Raw genomic sequence first — 24,240 nt, 5'->3', positions numbered from 1 at the left:
CTGGTTTGGCAAACTCTTAGTAAACACTTGCTGTGTGCGAGGCACTGAGCCAGACCCCCGGGACAGGAAGGTGACAGGTGACTGGAAGCCAGTCCTCACCCTCAAGTAACTTGTTCTGTCTGGTGTCACAAACCATTGTCACAAAGCCTGGCAAGCACTAAGCCAGCTCAGTGCAGGAAGGCGGTGGAGAAGGCGCCAAAGCCAATGTTGGGGTGGAACGAGCAAATGGGAGAAGAGTCATTCAAGGGGTGATGGTTGCAGGATGGGGAGGTTTGCAGGATGGGGAGGAACTATGGGGTCAAGGGAAGTAGAGAGTGGAGGGTGTGAGGGTGTCATTCCAGGTACAAAGCTCAGGAAAGCATGTAAATGAGACAGAGCATGGCTCAATAGGCAAACTGCTAGTTGGGTAAAGGGGTGAGTAGTGGGGAGTCAATTGGAGATATGTTGGGAGCCATGTGGTAAAGGGCCGTGAATGCCTCACTGACCTCCCAGACACTCTGGGTATTGGTCTCCACCAATAGAACATGTCCAATACGCTCAAAAGTCTGTAGTTAGAGGCAGAAAATGAACTAAATACATACATTCATGCAATAAAGGTGTACCTCTGAAATGATGGGAGCACTGAGGTATTGTATGGAGGAGAGGAATAACAGCAGCTCTTCCTGGCAGGAAAAGGGGGGCATGATTTAGAGGAGAATTGAGGTTGGAAGTGGGGAATTTGGTTAGGAAGCTCCAAGGTGATGGGAAGGAGAGCAGTGAGATCAGAATGAAGAAATAAATTTAAGAGGTATCTTCAGGACTTTGTGGGCAGAGTGTTGGGGGCTGCAGAGCATATGAGCAAGGTTGGCTAATTCTTGGAGGCATTCTGTGAACTCAGGAGATCGCAGTGAAATTGAGCCCCCGTTGCTCACAGCAGTACTTTTGATAATGGATCTTATGTTGGCTTTTCCTCCTCTGCTCTCTCATTCTCTTCCATTCCTTACTCCTATTTCCTGAGACCACCTCCCAATGAAACCACCTACAGCGAAGTTCTTACCTCAGGTTCTGCCTTTGGCTGAATCCAAAGATGGGAAGAGGTGGTGTTCACTCTGAGCTTAGTAAACACTGGCCATGTGCTAGGCACTGAGCCAGACACCAGGGACAGGAAGGTGACAGGTGACTGCTGAAGAGACAGCGAGTGGAAACAGGAGGCAGACAGTGGCCATGTAACTTTAAAAGATGTAGACCTTATATGTTAGCAAAGTGGCAGAAAACAACATGGGGAAAACTTATATTTAAGGGGCCAGTGGAAGGGGATCACCCTTCTAAGTCAGTGGTTCTCCCCCACGGGCCCTCTGACATCTGAGGACAGTTTTAGTTATCAGATGTGGGTGGAGGGGGAGATAATGCTGCCACTGGCATCCAGTGGGTCGAGGTCAAGGATGCTGCTAAACACCCAGCAATGCACAGGTCAGATCCCAGTAACAAAGAATCATCCACCCCAAATGTCAACAGTGGAAAAACTTCTATGAAGATTGCCAAGGAGCAGTAAGAGTGGTAGGAAGAACTCCAGGAGAGAGTGGTGCTGTGAAAGCCAGAGGGCCAGCAGGTCAGCACTGCAGGGGATCAGGGATGTAGGAACCATAACCATCCATTTAGTTTAGCAACAAGGACCTTTGTTCAGCAGCAAATGGGGCAGCAGTCAGTTTGGAGTAGGGGAAGGCATGACTGAAAGGCAGTGAAGACAAGCACTGGCTCTTTTCAGGAGCCTTGAGATGAAGGAAAGGAAGGAGTGTTTGGATGAGCTACAAGGAGCTATAGGCCAGAGGAAGAGTTTGGAAAGATACTGTAGAGACAAACATCTGTACATGGTGGTGATGATGATGAAGGACCAGTAGGGATACAGGAAATGGGATGATTGATGGAAGAGAGAGCCCAGGGACATCTAGGGTATAAAAACCCAGAGCACAGGTTCACTAACGTGGTCAGCTAAGGAAGCCTTCCTTCTGAAGCTGGGAGGAGGCAAGGGTGGGCATAGTTCCACAGACTGTTGAGGGGTTCACCTGGGGCCTTTTTGTCCTTTAGCTCTTCCTGGGGAGGTGATATGATTTAACAAAGCGAAGACTGAGTGTGGGCCTGATGACCAGGGCAGTGTTTATTTTGGAAATTAAAATGAATTAGTACTTTGCTAATTAGTTAGTTAATTTTTGTATTTTGATCTGGTCTCATGAGAAAATTGGTAGCACCTCTCCAGACTCACACACAGTCCAAGCTGCAGATGGCTCCTGGTGCAGTGCTGGCAGCTCCCAGCAGGGGGCGGCCTCACTCTTCTCTGTCTGTGGCTTGGAGCTGCTTGTAGATTTGGTGGAGGCTCTTTCCCTAAGCTAGGGTTTGGCAGGCTTTTTTTTTTTTTTTTTTTTTTACCATGACCCACAGTTGGACCTGCATTTTACATCAGTGTAGTTTATGCACATGTGTATTTTTCTAAGCAATACTTACCCTTACTGCATGGGTGCACTCTGATCTTTTTCTAGTTCTGTTCTAACATTTGGTGATTTTAAAAAAGCTGCCCACACTTGCCAATAGATGGAGACCTGCATTCACAAACCCTCTGGGAGTCTAAGCTGGGGAGTGTGTGCATGAGGGGGGATTTGGGGTCACTGAGGAAAGGGCCCCTCAGTATAGCAGTGAGGAGTGTGGGCTTGGGAGCCAGGCTGCGTGGCATGGAATCCAGGCTCAGCCTTTTCTCCATCTGTGGCCTGGGTGACTTACTCCACCCTCTGTGCTCAGCAAAAGACAGCACTGGTTGTGACAACAGCTCCTTTCCAGTCAGAAACAAGATCGCTGCAGAGTGCCCGTCCCCTCGGAAGCCTGCCTGGAATCTCAGATTCAGAGATCCAGCATGTGTTGACACCTGTTATCAAAGACAACGGAGCAGAAAGCTGTGGGCCTGGCCAATGTGGCCGAGGAGCACACAGTTACCACGGATGTGGTACGAGTGGAGGTGGTGATTGGCACTGGGCGATCTCGGACACATGGGCACCTGGAAGACTCCTTAGCTCAGTGGCTAAAACCCCGATGTACAGGATTGGAAACTCCGGGGATGGGCCTGGCTGTCCTTTTCAATAAGCCCTCCCACTGATACTGACGCCTATTCTAATTTGAGAATGGTTGCCAGTGGTTACCAGAGTTGGCTGTACTTTACAGTCATCTGGGGGCACCCAGTACCAATTTAATCACAATGTCTGGGACGGGGCGTAGCACCAGTTTTTACAAGAGATTCCAAAGTGACTCCAACATGCAGCAAAGTAGGGGACCCCATGCCCCAATCCAAGTCTGGGGTGTGGGGCACTGAGAAAGCTTCCTCAAGGGTGTCATGTGGGCAGAAACCTCATATGCACTGGGGGCTTGCCAGTGAGCAAGGGGTAGAGGGGAATATGGAGGAGTGGGGGGCTGCTGGTGGCCATAGGAATTTCAAAGGAACTGTAATCAGTTCAAAGGAACTGAAGAAGCCGGGCTCTGGAGACAAGCCTAGTGGGTGCAAGTCCTGCTATGTCCTTATAGCTGGTGTGGCCACAGGCAAGTGACTCAACCCCTCTGTTCCTCTCCATGTGGGTTTCCCATGAAAATGTTAGCCTGGCCAGCGTAGCCCAGTAGTTGAGCGTCGACCTATGAACCAGGATGTCATAGTTTGATTCCCAGTCAGGGCACATGCCCAGGTTGCAAACTCGATCCCCAGTGCGGGGCCTGCAGGAAGCAGCCTATCAATCATTCTCTTTCATCACTGATGTTTCTATCTCTCTCTCCCTCTCCCTTCCACTCTGAAATTAACTTAAAAAAAATATATATATTTTTTTAAGAAAGAAGAAATGTTATTTACTACTGTTGGGATGGGATTGTAATTATAAATGGAGCTAAAGGCCCAGAGATGAGCAAGGGAATCGTAGGAACTTCGTGTGATGGGGGATGACACTGGAGAGAAGGAGAACAAGGTCACAGAGGGCTTTATCACCACACTCTGGATGAAAAGGCTCCACCGGAGAATCAGATGTGGGCAGCCCTGTGCAGATATGTGTGGAGAATGTACCAGAAAGCAACAGGGCTGGAGGAGAGTGATCAGGGAGGGGCTGGTTGCCACAGGACAGGTCAGATGTGACAGTGGCCCACCTGGCAGAGGGGTGATAGAAGGGTGAAATAGGCAGGACTTGGAGATGAGGAAATGTCATGTTTCTGGGCTGCACAAACCAGGTGGTCCTGGGTTGGGGAACACCCCTCTCCACCCAGCCCCACAGGTTTCTCTTCGTTCTGTAGACAGAGGCCCAGTGATAGTCATGGGCGAGTGGGCCCCCACCCCTCCCTGCACACATTCTTCCCAGGGACTGTGTGAGTGTTCTGGAGTCACTCCTTGGTTGAAGACAATGAAGGCCCATCACCCAGGCTCAGGTCTTGTCACTCAAATGTGTGATGCATTTTCCTGTCTCCAGGCCTTTGTCCATGCCTCTGCCTTTCCTCCTCGTCTGTCAGAAGCCTGCTCTCCATCCATCCCCTTCTCCTTCCACGCTGGAAGCCCTCCTAACGACGGCGATGGTCCTGGAAGGGACAGCCATAGGGATGTGCCACTCAATCCTGTCACCGAGTCCTGCACCGCTAGCAAAAGAAATATAAGTGCCTGCAGGCCAAGGAGGGTCTCCATGCCTCTGCCCCACCCCAGCTGCCGGACCCAGTATTTTGCAAAACAGACGTGAGGGTAAGGCCCCCTGACTGGGTTGGGAGGAAAACACAGAATTTAATTACTAGCCAGGAAGGCCTGGTTGAGAATTAGATTATCAGAATTATCAGCTGGGGCCTCAGCCTGTAGGGGCTCAGTGGGAGAGAACAGAAGTGGGGAACTTCTCACAATGTCGTCCTCCCGTGTTCAGGGGGTTGGGTCCATCCCTCTGGCTTCTGCGATGTGGTCTGTCCTTTATCCTGCAGTGAGAGGTGGAGACCCCTGGGCCGGGCCCTCCGTGCACCCTGCCCGGCCCCCTCCAAGGCAGCTTCTCCCAGCGCCTGCTGGTGGAGATGACAGATGCTGCCAGCACCCAGCCTGGGGTGGAACCAGGTATTGCTCAAGAAAAGCCACTTGGCTGCCAAGGACCCATTGACTGAACACCTATGGCCATGTTAGGTGCTACCCAGGAGGAACCAGAAATATTAAGATGAAAGCCCCAGAAACAACAGGAGAATGGCACACCATGAAGGGCTGAATTGTGTGACACAGATGCTAATACCTGGGGGTAAGGTAACTAGAGCTCTGACTTGGGACCCAAACAAATCAGAGATGTTCATCAGCTGAGGGATGGTGAGCAATGCAGGAACCCGAACCTCTGAATCTCAGTTTTCTCATCTGCTAAATGGGGATGCTAACAGCACCTGCTATTCAATGATTAAAACTTTAATCCTATATATTCAGAAGTATGATGCAGTGATAATTGGTGATATGTATGATAAAGTATGTAAAGCCCTTTAGCGAAGTGTCTGGCACACACACTAGTAATAAGTGGTACCCGTTACCATTGTTGGTTGTGAATGATTACTGCAGTTCAGGAAGGGGCGGAGCCACCAAATGATCCCCGAGGAGACACGACCTGTCAACTGGGTTAGAGAAGAAAGGAAGGATTAGCCAGCCAGAGGGAGCAAAATGTTCTGATTTTCAAAAAGAGAATATGGTGCTGGGATGTAAGCTTAATGTCACTCCACAGCATTGTAGAATTATTAAACAGATGGTCTGGGAGCACGCTACAGAGAGCCATGCTTGTTCCCGAATTAACTCATTAAATCACATCAAACCAACCTCCCAGCGACTTTCATTAGCAAAGGGGTTTTATTTTACTTTATTCATTCAACATAGTTATGATCAGCGTGGTTGGAAAAGCAGAGGATATCTTGGCAATGCACTGAATGACGTTTCCCGTGCTCTCCATGTGGACGGGAGAGAGAAATGTGAGGGGGGCGGGGAGACACAGAGTTAGGTGGGGTCTGTAACAATATGAACAGTTTCCCCCCAAGAGCTGGGTGAGTTAATCGATTTCAAAGAGCTGTCCCCATTGGCAGGCCATGGGGCCAATCCAGTCATTGTGGAGCCCGGGGAAGCACAGGGTGGGGAGAGATGGCACAATAGAGCCTGTCACTGGCACTTAAGGTCTCAGCTAATTAAGAGCAAAAAATACGGGGGTGGGCGTTGCTTGCAGGTATTGTGGGAAAAATGAGGTTGGAAATGATGGAGCCAGAGCTAGTTGGGAACATTCTTCTGACCATCAGATGTATTACATCAGAAACTGTGGTTCTCACCAATTCCCATTCAAAATGGAAAGGCAATCCTCTAATTGACAAAGATTCTCTCCTTGACCAAATTGTAGGCAGGCTCCTCTGAACTGTCTTCTCTACTAGGCCCTCACATTTGGGCTTCCACATTCCAAATTTAGCAAGAATCCTGCTAAGTCAGTTTAACCAGACCCCCCCTCCATATCTGATCACTCTCATCCTCCCCCACGGCTTCCCCCGAGGTGATGTCTGATGACCTAGTCTGCCTTCAGTAAGAAGCCTGTGGGTCAGTTTAGCCAGAACCTCCCTTACTCATAACGTTTCCTCTTAGTAGTTTTCCACCCACCAACCCCAGCCCTGCTCCTACAAATTTCCACTTTCCCTTGAATTAAGCCTGATCTCTCTCCTCTACTGAAAACCCCAGTAGCCCCCTTGAATAAAGCCTGTTACCATCTTTAACAAGTGGCATGAATAAATATAATACATATTCTCTCTCTCTCTCTCTCTCTCTCTCTCTCTCTCTCTCTATATATATATATATATATATATATATATATATGAATCCCCTGAAATTTCTGGCTGATTTGAACAAGAAAAATGTGAAATGCCCTTAATTTCTATACAAAGAGACAGATACAGATATCCCCAAATTTAGCAACAAACCTAAACATCTAGATGACTATAGCAATACTCATCTGTAAACATGAACATTTTCTAAACTATCCATCATAAATAAAACAAATTTGGATCGACCATGATTGAGGAAAGGCTAGACTATCTTTCTGTTTTCTCTATGGGAAAAATTATGAAGAAGAGGTAACCAAAGAGGATGCAGCCAAAAAGTATAGCAGAAAAGTATAATAGAGGTGGATTGGGCTGTACATTAATAACCATGTTAGCTTATTTTTATGGGTTTTGTGGTATGTCTCTGCTTTTCAATATTTGTAATTTGCTATGCTTTGCTCATTCTAGATAAATGTTCATCTTGTACTAGTTTTGTATTTGTAGTTTTGTATTCTTTTTGTAACAGAGGCCTCCTTCCCTGACCCCCTAGTACCCCCCCCCCAAAAAAAAACAACAACAACAACAACAAAAAACCCCACTGCAGAAGTGTCCCTGTTTCTGCCCTGGAGATCTGTCACCTGGTCACTCTCTCTGGGCCTCTGCCCTCATAGGCAGGGTTGGTGCCCCGACCTTCCACCAGACCTTCCTCCAGGGAGAATTAAAGAGAGGAGCCAGTTAATCCTGCCATCACCCTTCCTGCCTGCTGAGGCAACGCACATGGCGTCCACTATTTCATTTGATCCTTACTGCAAACCATCAGGGGGAAAAACACCCACTTTTTATTATAGAAACGTTCAAGTGCGTGGGATAATGCAGCCCGTGCCCCAGGTTGAGTCTGGGGGAGTCCCATGGTGCTGGGCTAGGCAGTGGAGGAGCTGGAGTTAAAGCTCGGTCCCCACCCTCTCTTGGTGCTGCCCCCACGTTTTGTGGGGCAGGATACATGGGGCCTGTGCTCACATCCGCACTTTCCCCAGCTCCGACCCTTCCCCGGCTCGGAATGTGCAGAACCTCTGACCTGAGCAGCGGGATAGGAAGCCAGCGCAGCCTGGGGCTCCTTCGGAACATGAACTGGGACTGAGGCAGCTCCTCCTGGGGCCTGGTGGACACAGGCCTCCAGACGCCCAGGCCTGGGGGTGGTGGGAGGAATCATTGGGGAGCTATTTCTGATGATGTACCGAGCTCCGAGCCCCAGCCTATTCCGATACAAGCCCAGGGAGGAGAGAGTGGGTTCATGTTGGAAAATTTCCAGGCAAATCTGATACCCACCCACTTTTGGGATGAGAACCATGGCTGGAGGGGCTCATGGGAGTAACAGGGAGCTGCGGGGACCCAGACCTGCTCATCTGCCCCTGGTGGAGGGTGGAGCAGCTGGATATACAGGGCTCAGGCCAGACCCGCCTGGGTATCCCTGCCCACAGCAGCCCTTTGACCCTGGCAAGTCATTTGACCCTGGAATCTGTCTGCTCATCTCTAAAATGAAAATAGCGGAAGCTCAAAAACGTCAGCCCCTGCTGTCATCTCTGACGTTGCTGTCAGCCAAGGGTGAAGAGAAAGTATATTCTCTTCTCTCAGGCCCAAGGGAGGCAGGCTCCTCTCCCTCCTTCACCCAGGAGGCGGGAGGCAGAGGCGGAGGCGGGATGCCAAGGCCAGTCTTGTCCTGAAATCCAGCCCAGATGGACGGATCTCTTTTCAGCTCAGCGGGACCACCCTCCTTTGTTTGGGGCTGGGAGACCGGTTTGGGGACCCAGTCTCTGGTGTCCCTGTCCCCACTCCTTCTACAGGGAGCTGGGGTCCCCTCCAGACAGTCTCCTTTTCAGCAGGAACAGGTGGGAAGCCTGGAACCAGAGAAGGAAGCTGGGGGAGGGGTGCACCTGGCAGTGTCTTTGGCTCCGCTGTGCAGGAGGCCGCGTCTCTCAGGTCCCCAGCCTCCCCTTCGCCTCCTCCCTGGGAGCCCATCCCCAGGTGCTCAGGCCCTCACACTACCAAGGTGCCCAGTCAGGAGCAAAGGGGTTTAATAAACTCATCTTCATGAAGGTGTTAAGGATTGCATTTCACTTAAGACAGGGCAATGCCTTGGAGTGGTTTTCAGGTGACAGCAGGCCCTTTCTTTAATCAGTGGTTCTCAGCCTGTAGGTCGCGACCCCTTCACAGAGGTCGCCTAAAACCATCGGAAAACACATATATAATTACATATTGTTTTTGTGATTAATCACTATGCTTTAATTATGTTCAATTTGTAACTATGAAATTGGGGTCACCACAACATGAGGAACTGTATTAAAGGGTCGCGGCATTAGGAAGGTTGAGAAAGTTTAAATGCTCTCACTCCAGTGCTCAGACTGGGGCAGACTGGGGGTTGGCTTCCTCCCTGAGATGCCGTTGCAGGACCCTAGGGCTGGGGAAGCAGTTTGAGAAGCACAGACATTCTATAAGGAGGTCTCCGCAGCCACACAAGGCCTCTCCCCACCCTCCTCTCCCGAAGCCAGTGGGGCAGAGTCAGCACCTGAACTCTGATCTCTGTCCAGCCCCTGCTGGGCTGTGGCAGGCGAGCAGTGGGGGCTGAGTAGGGGCCTTCTTTGCTGCCCACCCTGCCAGGCCGACTCCTGGACGCTTGGGCATGGACCCAGGGCCAGGCACACTATGCCCCAAACCCTGGGGTCCATAGCCCTTCTCTGGATGGTTCTGTTCCCTGTTCCTAGGAGCTGGGGAGAAGGGGCCCAACATGGAGCTCTAACACCAACACTCCTGCCTCCCTTGCCCAGGGGTCAGGGGCAGACAGGAAGTGCCCAAAGCCCAACTGAGCTGATGACATGAGCTGCCCCTGTGCGTGCCACGTGCCCCCCCCCCCCCCGCCTGCCCCCATAGTATGCCTCCTGTCCCTACCTTCACTCCCTCCTTTCCCTTGCAGTGCCTGCCAGACACCCCCAGTCTCCCCTGTCCCCATCCCCAATAAGGACAACACCTCTAAAGTTAATCCAAGCTTAATTGATGGACATGGATCCATGGACCCTGCTGAAGATCAGATTAGACAGATCTAATGTTTGAGGGCCTTGAGGCTGTGCACTTGCCGATAACTCAAACCCCTGGCCCTCACAGTCCCATGTGCTGGCCACCAGCCTCCCTGTTCTACCCTCGGATATGTCGGCTGCCTCCCTAGTCAGAAGTAACAGATTTGATGCACAGACAGCCGAATGGAGGAGCAAAAAATAGAGCCCAGGGAAAGGTGTCAGAGAGTGAGATCCATAACACACCCATTCACATCAATTAAAGTGTAAGTGGCCCCAACAAGCATGTTCCCTGCTCTTGGAACAAAATATGAAACATGATAGTGCCCTATGGGGGGTGGGAGGGGAGACAGAAGGAGAGGGAGGGGGAGGGAGGAAGGAAAAAAGGGAGGAAGAAAAAGTCTTTACAAACCACCTCTGAGTGTTTCTTATGGGAATAAAGATTGGATTTATTTAACATGTATATTTTCATGTGAAATCATAAAGCACATATAATTTTCAAAAAAGAGAAATGTATTGATTAACAATTTCCTTAGGGCATCATTTTTTTAATGTTGTCCAAAAGCCATTTCAAGGCTTACAGAACAAAGGACAAAGAACAGATACAGTGTTCTCTTTAAAACATAGTTAAAGCTCAGCCTGCGTGGCTCAGTGGTTGAGCATTGATCTGTGAACCAGGAGGTCACAGTTTGATTCCCAGTCAGGGCACATGCCTGGGTTGCAGGCTTGGTCCTCAATGTAGGGTGTGCAGGAGGCAGCAGATCATTGATGTTTCTCTCTCTCTCCTCTCCCTCCCTCTCTGAAATCAATAAAAATATATTAAAAAAAGAAACATAGTTAAAAACAGAGGAAGTACCTCTCTGTGTGTAGGAAGAAAGGAGCAACGCAGAACCAACCACAGGTGGGTGCCCACTGGCCACACTGCCCCCACATCGGTGCATTTGACAGAGCTATTGTGAGATTCAGACTTTGAACAGCTGAAGGTACAGAGCCGTTCCACAGTGGGACCTGAACCAGGTGGAAAAAGAAAGAATGAGAGTGGAGAGTTGTGCACACTCTGCTCTAGAGAATTATAACTAGAATTTCTTGCACTGGGGGGGAGGGGGGATGACCCTCGCCCAGCCTGCACCCTCTCCAATCTGGGACCCCTTGGGGGATGTCTGACTGCCGGTTTAGGCCCAACTGCTTCTGCCTGACAGCCTGATCACCCCCTAACCGCTCCCCTGCCAGCCTGATCAACACCTAACTGCTCTCCTGCCAGCCCGATTGCCCCCAACTGCCCTCTCCTGCAGGCCTGATCTTGCCCCCAACTGCCCTCCTCTGCTGGCCAATTTGGTTCTGATTGGTCAGTTTCTATGCCAGTCAGCAACAAAAGCTCTGCCTCCTAGCAGCCATTGGCTCCTCACAGTTCACCAGGATTTGGTTCTGATTGGTCAGTTCCTATGCCAGTCAGCATCAAAAGCTCTGCCTTCTAGCAGCCATTGATTCCTCACAGTTCACCCAGATTTGGTTCTGATTGGCCAGTTTCTATGCCAGTCAGCATCTCTGGGCCTATCAACGGGGCCTGATCAGAAAGGCAGGGCTGATCAGCAGCCTTGGTGGAGGCCTGGAGAGAAATGGAGGCGCGGCTGCTGGAGAGAAAGAGTGGCAAGTGCTGATCAACAGCTGCTACAGAGGCTACGGATCAGACCCTGCTTCTCTCTTCAGGCCTCTCTCCAGGCCTGATTCGCAGCCTCCTCAGCAGTCAGCGCTGGGTCGCCACAGCAACCCAGTGCTGACTGCAGGACTGACTTCCGGTTGGTCGAGCCTCCAGTCATGACGGACCCAGGGTTTTTATATATTAGGATGAGGGAGAGGATTCCTGGAGCCCAAATGATGCTGGAACCTTCCATAGATCAAACATGAACCAAATGTATGAGCTCTCACTGAGGCTTTGCCTAGTAGGTTGTGGTCAGGGGGTGTTAATCCAGCAGACTTCCTGAAGGCAGTGAGTGCTAGAAGCCAGAGGCACACAGCCAGAGGATGGAGCTGAGCAGGAAAAATATTCTCTGGAAGTAGGGTCAGCTGATGGGATCCCTGGATCTGTAGGGAACAGGTAAGACCATTCTCCCCGGCACACTCCCTTAAGGAGCCTTTCTCAGCACCATTGAAAGGGAATGAGCCAAGAGCTGGGCTGCTGCTGGGGGCTGGGCAATGTTCCCCAGGCTCTGCAGGAGTTGGATCCATAGTGCACGTGTGGAGGGTAGGCTGGGTGTTCTGTTGAGCTGGCCAGTTTGCACGCACTCCTATGTCATGTGTGCATGTAGGGGGTGGTCAGGGTCCAAACTTGCCAATGATGAGAGCCCCAGTTTGTAGTTCTGTTCTCCAGAAAATGTGGAGATCCAGTCCAGCAAACCCCAGGACAGGACTCCGGAGAGCAGGCTCAGCTTTGCAGAGGCCATGGTCATCAAGGGAAGGGCCCGGGGTATTATAACTCCAACAGGGCCCATGAAAGGAAAAGGGCTCAGGGTCCCAAGTACCTGGAGGGGTGGCCACCACCTCCTAGAGTGTGAGTGGAAATGACTGCTGCATGCCTCCTCCAGGTTCTCTTTCTAGCAGGCAGTTGCATGCAATAAGGCCTTTGGTTACGGATGGTGGAGCCACAAAAGGGAATGAACATGGGTGCCTGCATCACCACATGGAAGAGAGCGGTTTCCTGGCGAGCTTTGGACTGTGCCTTGGATTTCTATTGTGTTCAAGCCTCTGTGTATCTGGGGTGTGTTTATCACGGCAGTTTCCCTGTCCTCACTATACTCCAGCCTTTCTAGGCCTGCAGCTGCACACATCCTATCTCTCTGGGGTCTCTCTCAACTTATGTCCCCATAGCTGCTATGGCCCTTCCTCAATGTACACACTGTGCCGAGTGCGGGATCCCTGTTTTTCCCTTATGTCGCTCACACTCCCCACTGCCTTTCCAGCTTCTCTAAGTTCCACGCAACTTTCACAGTCTGGTTCAAATCTCGATGTCTGCCCGGAAGCCCTCCCTGGCCATTTCAGGAAAAGCCTCTGACAGATCTGACCCTCCCGGCCAGCCAGTCCACGAGTCCCCTTCCTTTCCTGGTAGAGAGGCAGGGAGACAAGAATGTGACTCCTCCGCAGCCTGGGGCGGTGGGAGTCTCCGCTGGCAGAGGAAAGGTGAGAGCTAATTTTAACTGCAAACCCACAGGTTGCCGGCACATGGAGGAAACATGACCTTGCGGTAATGGATTACATTTCTCTTGGGTGCTCCTGGGCATGTGACTCATGCACGCTTTCTCTTGCTCTTTCTCATTCTCTCTCTCGCAAACACAAATGTCTTCAGGCCCACAAACAAGACAGCAAGGCCAGTTGTGCTTGCAACAGCTGAGCCCACTCCCACTAGTCTAACCAACTTGGGTAGGTAAGAGTACTTGTAGCGGCTGGCAGGAGGCCTTGGCTGACCACAGGCCAGGTAGAAGTATGACTCCATGAATGGACACGGGAGTGGCCCAGAAAGAGGGCTGGGTGGGGGAGTCTGAGCATAGTCTGTAAGTAATCGTGTCAGACGTACTGGAAAAGACCCTGGAGCCCGTACCACCTCCTATTCCCCACTCTTTCCCACCTGCATTTGTTTGTCTTTCTATGTTTTACAGTTCTGATGGCTTCCTAAAGGTGACCTCCTCTGTGAAGCCTCCCTGGATTCCACAGGCAGCAATGTTTCTCCTACCTTTTTGTGTCTCTATTACAACTTTGAGGATGATGTGTCAAACTCTTCTCTTCTTCTAAACTTGAATGCTCCAAATGTAGAACCCTTAGTATGGTGGCTGGCACAGAGGAGATAGAAGCTACACAGTCACAATAAAAGGAGATACCATCACATATAAAGAACATTTAAAAACTGAAGAAAAAAACATTTAAAACTCTATAAACAAATGGGCAAAAGATATGAATAGGCAATTCCTACACACACACAATAATTAAAATAGCCCTTAAACATATAAAAATATTGAGAGAATTGCTCACTAAAACTACACTGAGATACCATTTCTCATTCCTAAGATTGGCAAACAGTCAATAGCTTGACAAGCTCTTGCTTGGCAAGGTTGCGGGGAGATAGGCCATCTTAGATATCATTGATGGGGATGCACAACAGCACCCATGGAGAATTGTCAACACCCAAGAAAACCACAAGTACATGTACCCTTCCACCCAGGAACCCCATGCAGGAACTTACCCTGACTGTACACCTCAACAGTATGGACGTACATGAGGATGCTGGGATCATGGCAGCATGATCTGTGATCAGAATATAGGAAACCACCTAAACATCAAGAGATGGGCTGAACAAACTAGGGAACACGCAACGGGCCACATTCTCCAGATTTGATAACTATACTGTGATTACATACAAGAATATTCTTGTTCTTAGGACATCCATACCGAAGTCTTCTTGCAACCTTTCCTAAATAAGTTTGGAATTATTTCAAAATTAAAGTATGCGCGCCCGCACACACACACACACACACATACACACCACACACACACACACACACACACACACACACACACAGCACAAGCCCTTAAACCAGCAGTTCTCAACCTGTGGGTCGCGACCCCTTTGGGGGTCGAACGACCCTTTCACAGGAGTCGCCTAAGACCATTGGAAAACACATATATAATTACATATTGTTTTGTGATTAATCACTATGCTTTAATTATGTTCAATTTGTAACAATGAAATTGGGGGTCGCCACATGAGGAACTGTATTAAAGGGTCGCGGCATTAGGAAGGTTGAGAACCAGTGCCTTAAACCATAACAATGGGCACTGTGCTAAGACTTTTCATCATTCCCTCATCTAATCTCCACAACACTGAGACAGAACCTCCTCTGTTCCCACTTTACTGATGAGGAGACTGGGGCTCAGTGAGGTCACATTACTTGCCCAAGGTCATGCTACCGGTTATTTTGGGGATAGTTTGAATCCAGGTCTGCCAAACTCTGAAATCTTGTCCTTACCCACCGCCTCTTCCAAATGTTGAATGAATGAAGAACTAAGGATTCTGGATTGTACTTTGTCATTTCTCCCTGGCCATGCCATGGGACTTTCTCTTCTTGGTGCCTCCGTTGCCACATCTTTAGAATAATTCCCTGCCTCGCTGGTGTGTGTGATAGGCCGAGGGGACATCTGTGCATGTGGTGTGACAAATAGGAGAAGCTTCCCAGCATGTTCCAGGGGTTGTAACTTAGCCAGGGGGAGGGCACAAGGGACCCTGGAGAGAGAATGAGGCCTTTCTCAAGGACAGTGAGTGGGGCTCCCCCTTGCCAGTGGGTGTTGCTTGTGAGCAGTGAGGCGGAGGAGAGGACCACATTGGAGAAGCCAGTGGGTTACTTTTGAGTGGGATGGGGCCACTTCTTACTTTAACTCCTGGCCTCCCCTCAACTCCTCCAAGAGGGAGTCAGCCCTGCTCAGGGAGAAACTTTCTCCATGTGCGCTGACCATTCTGTTTCTTCCTTCTCTCCCTCCCTCCCTTCCTTTCTTCTTTCCCTCCTTCCAGGGGTCTGCTTCTCCCGCCAGGGAATCCGGACAGAGGCTCTCAGTAGCTCAGAGGCTCTCAGTAGTCAAACAAGGTCAGGGACCATTCAGCCAATTCTTCTGCAAATGAAAGAGACAGGTGGTCTGGTCTAGATGCTCAGGTACCTGGCTGCCCACCAGCAGGGCTGGGCCAGGTGCAGGGTCAGGGTGGGGATAGGGAGGCACCTGCTGTCCTCCCCAGGGATGTTCATGTACATTGTTGCTGTTAGAACCCCCGTTAGCAAAACAATAAAGAGGTGCTCTGATTGAAGTGGGGTGGTTGGACCCCCCCTCTCCCATCCCTGCCCCTGAGGGAACTCCACTCAGTCTCAGAACACAGCATGGAAGCCACTGCCCTGGTCACTAATAAAAACTCCTCATCTCCCCTGTCCTCCCTGGGTCTCCTTCCATCACGAGGCTGCCCTGGACCTTAAACTAGCTTAGTTTCCCCTGGACTGTCATAAGAGTGGGGCGTTTGGACATGCGCCTTAGCATTTGCACCAACTCAGGGACTGCAGCCAGACCTGGATTTCCTCCCTCAGGTGCCAGGAGGGAATGGAGAGGAAGGGAGCTCAGAGGGAGTGGGACTTGCCTTGCTGCCAGGCGTGGCACAGGATGGTGGAGTGACACAGAGTATCAGTGTGTCCCGGGAGGAGTCTGACTTTTGCGCAGTGTCACCAGGGACTTTGTCTCTCACACCTGTGAGAATGGAAGGGGACACCCTGGGCACCTGTCCCCGGCAAAGTGGTAGGAAAGGTCACCTGCCTTTGGAGGATCCACTGGAAATGAAGGCAGCGGGTTCTGAGGGGCCCATGGGAGTGGGTGGGGGAAGCAGGTTGCACAGGGGCTCCTCGAAAGATACAGTCAACCATCAGAACTTGTGAATATGAACTTTTTTGGAAAAGGGGTCTTTGAAGATGTAATTAAGTTAAGGATCCTGAGATGAGATCATCCTGGGTTACCCAAGGGGGCCCTCAACCCAATGGCAGGGGTCCTTAGAGAGACAGAAGAGAACAGAAGACTCAGGGGCCCCGAGGAGGCCGGGTGAAGACACAGGCAGAGATGGGAGTGATGTGGCCACAAGCCAAGGAACACCTGGAGCCACCAGCAGCTGGAAGAAGCAAGGACAGATTTTCTCCTAGATCTTCTGGAGGGAGTACCACCCTGTTGGCACCGTGATTTGGACTTCTAGCATCTAGCACTGTGAGGGAATTGAATGGCTCTGTTTTAAGCCACTGGGTTGACATAATTTATTACAGCAGAGTGAGCCAGGAGGCTTTAAGGACACATCTCTCCAGAAGCTCTGCACCTCCCAGCGGCTGCCTCCAAACTGCATTGTTCTCATGCAACAGAGGTCACCCTCCACCTCCCACCTCCTGGGTCCTCTCATGGGTGTCAGCCCTGTGCAGGGAGAAGGTAGGGCTCCAGGCTCCAAAGGGTCTCTCCGGGAGCTCTGAGCCACTGGAGCCCTGGCCCAGCTGTGAGGAGGAGCAGCTGTGTAAGCAGCTGTGGCTCTGAGGATGGCCCTGGGAGCTGGAGAGAGGCCTAATCCGCTCTGGCCAGCACCAGGGAGAGGGTGGAAGCAGGGTCAGCAGGACTGGTCAGGAGCCCAAAAGAGGGAGCAGGGGAGATGAAGTCAGACCACCTCTAACCTCCCCATCTGGGGCCTTGTCTCTCCTGACCACAGGCATCTGTTTCCCCAGAGGACCTTCCCTTCCTCCCACCAGCCTCCACTCAGCCTGGCCCCGTCCTTTCATCACTTTTAAGAGGATCTCGTAAACTTGTTCTTTCCTGGGCTTGATTACAAAGCTCCCCCTCCCAGGGCACTTGTAGTTTTAACTGGGGGTAGGGAAGGCTGCCTCAAGTGCAGGGTGGAATTTCACATATTCTACCCAGTTCCTGGGGACCCATCTTAGGGCAGCCCTCGCACCCCTCCCCACTGGAGGAGTAGTGGTCCTCCATCATGCTCATCATATACTCTTAACGTCTGAGGTTCCTGCATAGATACGCCTAAGATCTGTGATGCCCTGCAGCAGCTTTTACTAGGGAACTTTCTGTGACTGAAGCCACTGAGAGACCCCATCCGGATTCCCTGATGGGGGAAGCAGACCCCTGGAAGGAGGGAAAGAAGAAAAGAAGGGAGGGTAAAGGAAGGGAAGGAAGAAGAGAAAGAATCCCAAATAAACTTCATTTTCCTTTACATCTCAACTGGTACCAAGAAAACAGGATAAGTTAAGAGATGGCTGGGAAGTGTTTGCATTCGCATTTCCAGGGGCTGTCTTCTTTCTCCACACATTTCCAGCCATGCTCTTCTGACTCACCTCCTACTTTCCCCAGAGCTGGAGCTCCGGTGCTGGCCGGCCTGCATGCCCGGGTGCCTCACATGCATCACCCGTGTGGCCACAGGCGATATGCAGGCTCGCTGAGCCTCCAGGCCTGATCTATAAAACCCGGGCAAGAGTCCCAATCTCAGAGGATCACGGTATTAAACAGGGTAATGCACGCTGAATGCTGGGAAGGGCACCAAGGGTCTAGTGAAAGCCTAAGAGGTACAGGTTTTCACTATGATCAAACCCTAAAGGTTTATCATTTTTTTTATTGATCTGTTCAAAAATCACCTTTTGGGTCCACCGATCTTATCTATTGTTTTTCTGTTTTGGGTTTTATGGATTTCTGCTCTTTATTTATCTTTTCTTGTGCTTGCTTTGGGTTAATTTGCTCTTTTTCCCCCTCTAGTTTATTAAGGTGAAAACTTAGACTACCAATTTGAGATTCTCTTTCTTAATAAAAACATTTAGTGTTATAACTTTCTCTCAAAGTCCTACTTTAGTTGCATCCCACAGACTTTGATATCTTGTGGTAGAAAACCATTTAAACAGCAATAAGGTATCTTTAAAACAGCTGGTGATGGGAATCGGAAAATAAAAGGCTTAGATGCAGACTGCAAGGTGGCATAGGGAGCTGAGACCACTGGCCGTTGGGAGTGGGTGGGCAAGGCTTCACTGAATGCAGTGGCTTTAGAGATGGTGTGGCAGAGGCTGAAGATGCCCTGGCCGATATCCATCCCGCCCTCTTCCCTAGTTACAGAACCCTGAGCAGCGTGCCCAGTTGAAAGACTACATTTCCCAGCTTCCCTTGTAGTTAGATGTGGCCAGGAGTCCAGCTTTTATCTGTGAGATGCAATAGAGGTAGGATGAGGAACTCCTGGAAAAGGTTCTTAAAAAGAAGTGACTCATGGGGGCGGTGGGGCCTTCCTTCTTCCTGCTTCCTGGTGGTTATCTTGGTTCATGGGGCAACCTTGGGTATAGACTGTACCCACTGAAGATGTGCAAAAAAAAAAGAGAGAATCCAGAAGGAGCCTGAGTCCCCGATGACCTTATGGAGTAACCATGCATCATCCCTGATGGCACTTGGGCTGGGGGATTTGCTGCCAGCCCTAGCAGAAAAGCCACTAGGCATGTCTAGCCTGGGTCAGCTTCCCCTTCCCTGCCTAGGGATCCCCTCATGGGAGGGGGCCCCCAGGCTCCTGTTGCTCTTTGTGCTCTGGTCACAGATCACCTACTGGAGAGTGCTGGTCAGGGGATGGGGAGAGCCCAGAGCCCTGAACTGCAGGGCCCACGAATGCTGCTCTCTGCATGACACCCAGGCCCAGTGAGGAACTCAGCCTGGCCTCCCACCTTCACGCTCCCTCCCCCTTCCACCTTCCTTGGAGTGGAGGGGAGTTAGGATGGCTTTACAATGAAGTGCCAAGGCCTGAGGGTCCGGTGGTTAGAAGAACCTGGCTCTGCAGCCAGAGTTTGGGGTTGTAGCCCAGCTCCTCCACATCCTGGTTCTGTGACCTTGGGCAAGTGATTTAACCCCAGTGCCTCCAAGTGCCCCCTGTCTGTAATATACAGCCCAATAACAGAGCTCAGTCATGGGGTGGAAGAGTGGTGGTCGAGTTAACAGTGTCAAGTTCTCAGAACAATCTTGGCACATAGTAGGAGTCCAGTAAATGTGAGTGATTATTACTGTTTGGCCATTCTCCATGCTGGGCTATTCTAAGGGTGGAATTGCTGGCATCTGCCAATAGGGAACATTTTAGGGACAGGGAGTTCTCAGGGCCATTCTCAAGTTTGTACATTTGCAGGTAGTCAGTAAGGCTTCTGTTTCTATTGTGTCCCCCGTTGGAGGAAGGAATTCTGGGAGCATTAATCTTTCCCTCCCCGTTGTGTCCTGTGACCTCTGGGATACCTGGGTGAGTTCAGGGGAAGGAGGTTGGCCAGGTCTTTTGCTTCAATGAGTCTGAGCTCAGTGTACTGCTTAACATATGCAGACTGGCTGGGAATTATGAACCAGCTGATAGCAGGCAGAGAGAGAGAGAGAGAGAGAGAGAGAGAGAGAGAGAGAGAGAGAGAGAGAGAGAGGAAGAGAGAGAGAGAGAGAGAGAGAGAGAGAGAGAGAGAGAGAGAGAGAGAGAGAGAGAGAGAGAGAGAGAGAGGAGAGAGAAATACAGTGACAGAGAGAGGAAGGCAGACAACTTGATGTTCATCAAAACTTTGTGCTTCTGCTTCCTTGGTCTATAGTTGTCACTAGAAATGCCTGGCTAGCTTTGGATAACATTTTCAGATCTTTCCTCTCTCTTCATCTGGATGGAGGCATGTGACTAGTTCTTGACAATGGCACTGAATAGAAGTGGTGGCTCACTTCCCAGATAAGTGTTGGCTGTTAAGAAGCAGGTATGTCTTCTCCTTGCTCTCCTTCCCACCTGCCAAGAGGAGGTTAGCAGGTTGGCAGGAGACTGGGACTTGAAATCACCAGATGGGAAGTGCTAGCTAGAAACACCCACTTCTGTGTGTGGACTGAGTACCTGTGCCCCCAATTCATATGTTGAAGTCTTAACTTCAATGTGATGGTCTTAGGAGGTGGGGCCTTTGGGAGGTAATTAGATTGTAAGGGTGCACCCCTGGTGAATGAGATTAGTGCCCTTATAAGAGGAGACATGAGAGAGATGATCTCTCTGCTGTGTGAGTACAGTGAGAAGACAATTGTCTATGAACCAGGAAGTCACCAGACACGGAACCTGCCAGCACTAGATCACAGGACTTCCCAGCTTCCAGAATTGTGAGAAGTACTAGTAAATGCTTGTTTAAGCTACCCAGTCTGTGGTATTTGGTCTGAGCTGACTAAGACCCCCACTATGACAAGGAAGGATACAGTCTAAAACATTTGAGGCAGCTAACATTACTCTAACTGACATGGAAGAAGATGGGGGTTAGGGAAGGCTTCACAGAGAACTTAAAACCTGAGCCAGGTTTGAAGGATGAGTAGAAATTGCAGGGGTGGAGTCAGGGTGGGAGGAAGGAGAGGGCAGATTTCAGCTCAATATGAGAAAGAATTGTTGGCCCTACATACCTTCTGTTTGTGAAGCTTCTTGGCCTTGGGAACATGTAAGAGAGACTGTCAGGAATGTCACCCTGGGTGGCCATCAGCTCTGTCCCCTGCAGAAGGAACGGTGGGGTACTGCATAAGGTCGCTCAGAGCATCCCACACCTTTCTTCCAGGCTCTCCGAGCCTGGAGGGAGAGCCCACCATTAACTACTCACAATGACCACACTAATTGGGTATACCGAGCAGCCACCTACAGTTCCCAACGTTGTGACCAGGCAGTGTTCCAGAGATCTCTATGTGGACCAGTTGTTTGGAACTCAGTGCATTTCCCCATAGAAACCAAGTTATAAATGGTGGTTGGTTTCTCAGGCCAGCCCACAAATTTCTGTTTAACTCATAATGTTCCTGAAGTTTATCATTAACAGTGCAATGTTAACTGCACTTGGTCAATATTTAAAGGGGGGTTTGTGGGAACCTGGCTCTGGAGTTCAGGTATGCATCTCACTTCTAAATGGCATCAGGAGGCTGGGGGCTCCTTGAGGAGCTGGGAGGTGGGGCAATTATTTTGCATGTCAGGAACTCCTTACTTCTCCCCCATGGTGGGTGGACAGAGGACTCCATGCCCCAGAGGTTCTGAATTGGGGAACAATGGGCCAAGTCCCCACAGTGAGATAGGGCAGAGGTAGGAATTCAGACACAAATACCTCTCCTCACCTCGTTGGAGCAGATCAGTCAGGGTGCCTGCACACACTCAATGGCCCTGCTCAGGGAAGTAACTGAACCCTGAATAGTCCAGGCAGGTCCCAGACTGCAGGCGGCCTATGTGCAGGCCACGTGGTGATCACCTGGCTGGAAGAGCTCAGCCTATCAGGAGCGATGGAGGTATGGAGAGCCATCCACTTGGCTGCCTTCAGAATTTGGACTGTGGAATAGAGAGGGGCCAGGTCAGCTGGGAGCCAGGAAGGACTGGAATAGAGATATACACTCATCAGCCAGAGTTCCAGGGTGCAAGCAACAGACAGTTACTGGTTGATTAAACAGGAAAGAAGTTTCTTAAAAAAAACACAACAAACAAAAAACACTGTAGGAGGCTCTGTCAGTGCCCTGGCCAGACCCCCTTGCATTCTGTTTAATGGGACAATGTATAGAGTTCTGGCCACAGGGACAGGCATGGCGTGTGTGCAGGACAAAGCAGAAGTGCTAGAGAGTTCATGCCCCTGAAAGCAGCAATCAAACTACAATGGATGGAGAGTTGGTGAATAAATACCCCAGCTCTCTGCGGCATGTCCTACAGTCTCCCAGAGCTCCCCACAGGGTCGAGCTCCAGTTGCCCCAAGTGGCAACTAGCTTGATATAACAGTTCTCTATTGCCATGGAACAAACCATCTAAAAATTGTGTGGTGTGAAACAATAATGTTCGATTATTTCTCATGATTCTGTGGGTTGGCTGGCAGCTCTTCTGCTTTCTCACCTAGCTCCCTCATGCACCTGCATTCAATGGAGGTTGACCAAGATAGAGGGTCCACAACAACCTTGCTCATGTGTCTGGCAGTTGGCTGGGGTGACTCAGTCCCCCTTCATGTGACCTCTCATTCTCCAGTCGTCTAGACCAGCTTTCTTTTTTTAATTTTTTTAATTTTTTTAAATTTTTTTTAAATTTATTGCTTAAAGTATTACAAAGGGTATTACATATGTGTCCATTTTATCCCCCCGCCCTAGACAGTCCCCTAGCCTCCCCTATCCCCCAATGTCTTATGTCCACTGGTTATGCTTATATGCATGCATACAAGTCCTTTAGTTGATCTCTTACCCCCCTACCTCCTGCCCCCCAACCCTCCCCGGCCTTCCCGCTGCAGTTTGACAATCTGTTTGAGGCAGCTCTGCCTCTGTGTCTATTATTGTTCAAAAGTTTATAATGTAGACCAGCTTTCTTATGAGGAAACTGCCTCCCTGTGTGTCCTGTCTCATGCCTCACATTTCCTGATCATCATGTTGCTTTTCTTAAGTGGCTTAGGTGAGTCTTGGTTTCTTTCTACCAGAGGAGACCAACTAACAAAGCCCCAGCTCCTGTGTACCTGGCACCCATGCCATGGGATCAGTTGTCCCATGTAGGGTCTGGAATTGGGACCAAAAGACCTTCTATAGAGAGGGGGGCTTTCCTGGGTCCCAACCATCCCTCACCAAGAGGCTGCCTGCTCTTGTGCAGTCATCTTTGCCTTGGCCCTAACGGATGGCTTCTGTGACACAATACAGTACCAGCATCCATTGGGTTCTTATGAGTATGTTATGCTTTACTTCGGGTGGCTACCTGGCTTTTCGGTTCATTCATTCCCTCCACAAATGCTTATTGTGTATGTTGGGAACATTCACCCTCTTGGGGAGACTCACAGACCCAAAGCTATTAAATAAGAGCAAATCTGTGAGTCTTTACAGTGTTTACAAGTCAGTCAGTCGGTCAAATCAAACATTGGAACAATTCCCAAGCCCAGCCTTACATATTGCTATGCTTGTATTTGTTTAACTAGTTTTAAAAGTACAGCTGATATACACACACATTTTTAAAAGTTAAAGAGTACTAAAAGGCTTATGACATAATGTGATGGTTAATTCCCTGCTCTATCCAGTTCTCTTCCTATGAGGCAACCACCAGACTCTATTACCTATCTCTTCTAGAATTTTCCGATTCCTATATCTCTGAAGGATATACCTATGCTGTTTGCCATCTTTTGGTTGCTTGATGACAGGCATTATCGATTCATGTCTTATTGTGATAGATGAGGCTTAGTGCTCTTACACCAGTATTCTCTCTCCTTCCCCTCACCCATCCTGCCAATATGGCTATTTTACAACTTTTGTTTAAATCAACATTCAGAGTCTAGTTATTATGCCTATTATGCTTAAAAATTATTCACAGCTGAGCATTGTAATGCATGCTATTGTTTATTTTTTGCTTTTGTTTTTCCTGAAGTTAATCATTGTTTTGTTGTTTTCATCTGCTCAACTTTCTTTGCACCCATTGCATATCCTTCCCACAGTAGAATTTTCCATAAGGTCAGTCCTAGGAGGTAATCTGCCATTTCCAGTTGCTTTTCCCCTGGAGGTGCCCCTGCTGGAGACTTTCATTTCCCTCCAGTCCGGACTTGCTGTTCTCTCTGCCATCCAGTTGTCATCCTGGGACTTCACTCTGCGGTCATCTTTACAATTCCCTTTCTCTTTCTTTTGGGTCGGGGGTCGGTGTGTCCTGGATCTCATGGCTTTCTCTTCCTTGGCTTCCTCCCTTGCGTTGGTAAAGCACATTTTCAGACGAACAGTGTGGTCTAACAGCAGAAGCATGATTATGATCCGTCCAGTCTGGACTGACTGCCCTCCAAGGCCTCGCTCCATCGTCCGCCATGAAATTCATTTGGCTTTTGGATCTCCTGTTTCCTGCATCCATCTTTCTTGGTTT

This window comes from Myotis myotis, unplaced genomic scaffold (genome assembly GCF_014108235.1).
Source record: "Myotis myotis isolate mMyoMyo1 unplaced genomic scaffold, mMyoMyo1.p scaffold_m19_p_9, whole genome shotgun sequence".
NCBI classification, from domain to species: Eukaryota; Metazoa; Chordata; class Mammalia; order Chiroptera; family Vespertilionidae; genus Myotis; species Myotis myotis.
Note: the sequence above shows the minus strand (reverse complement) of the source record.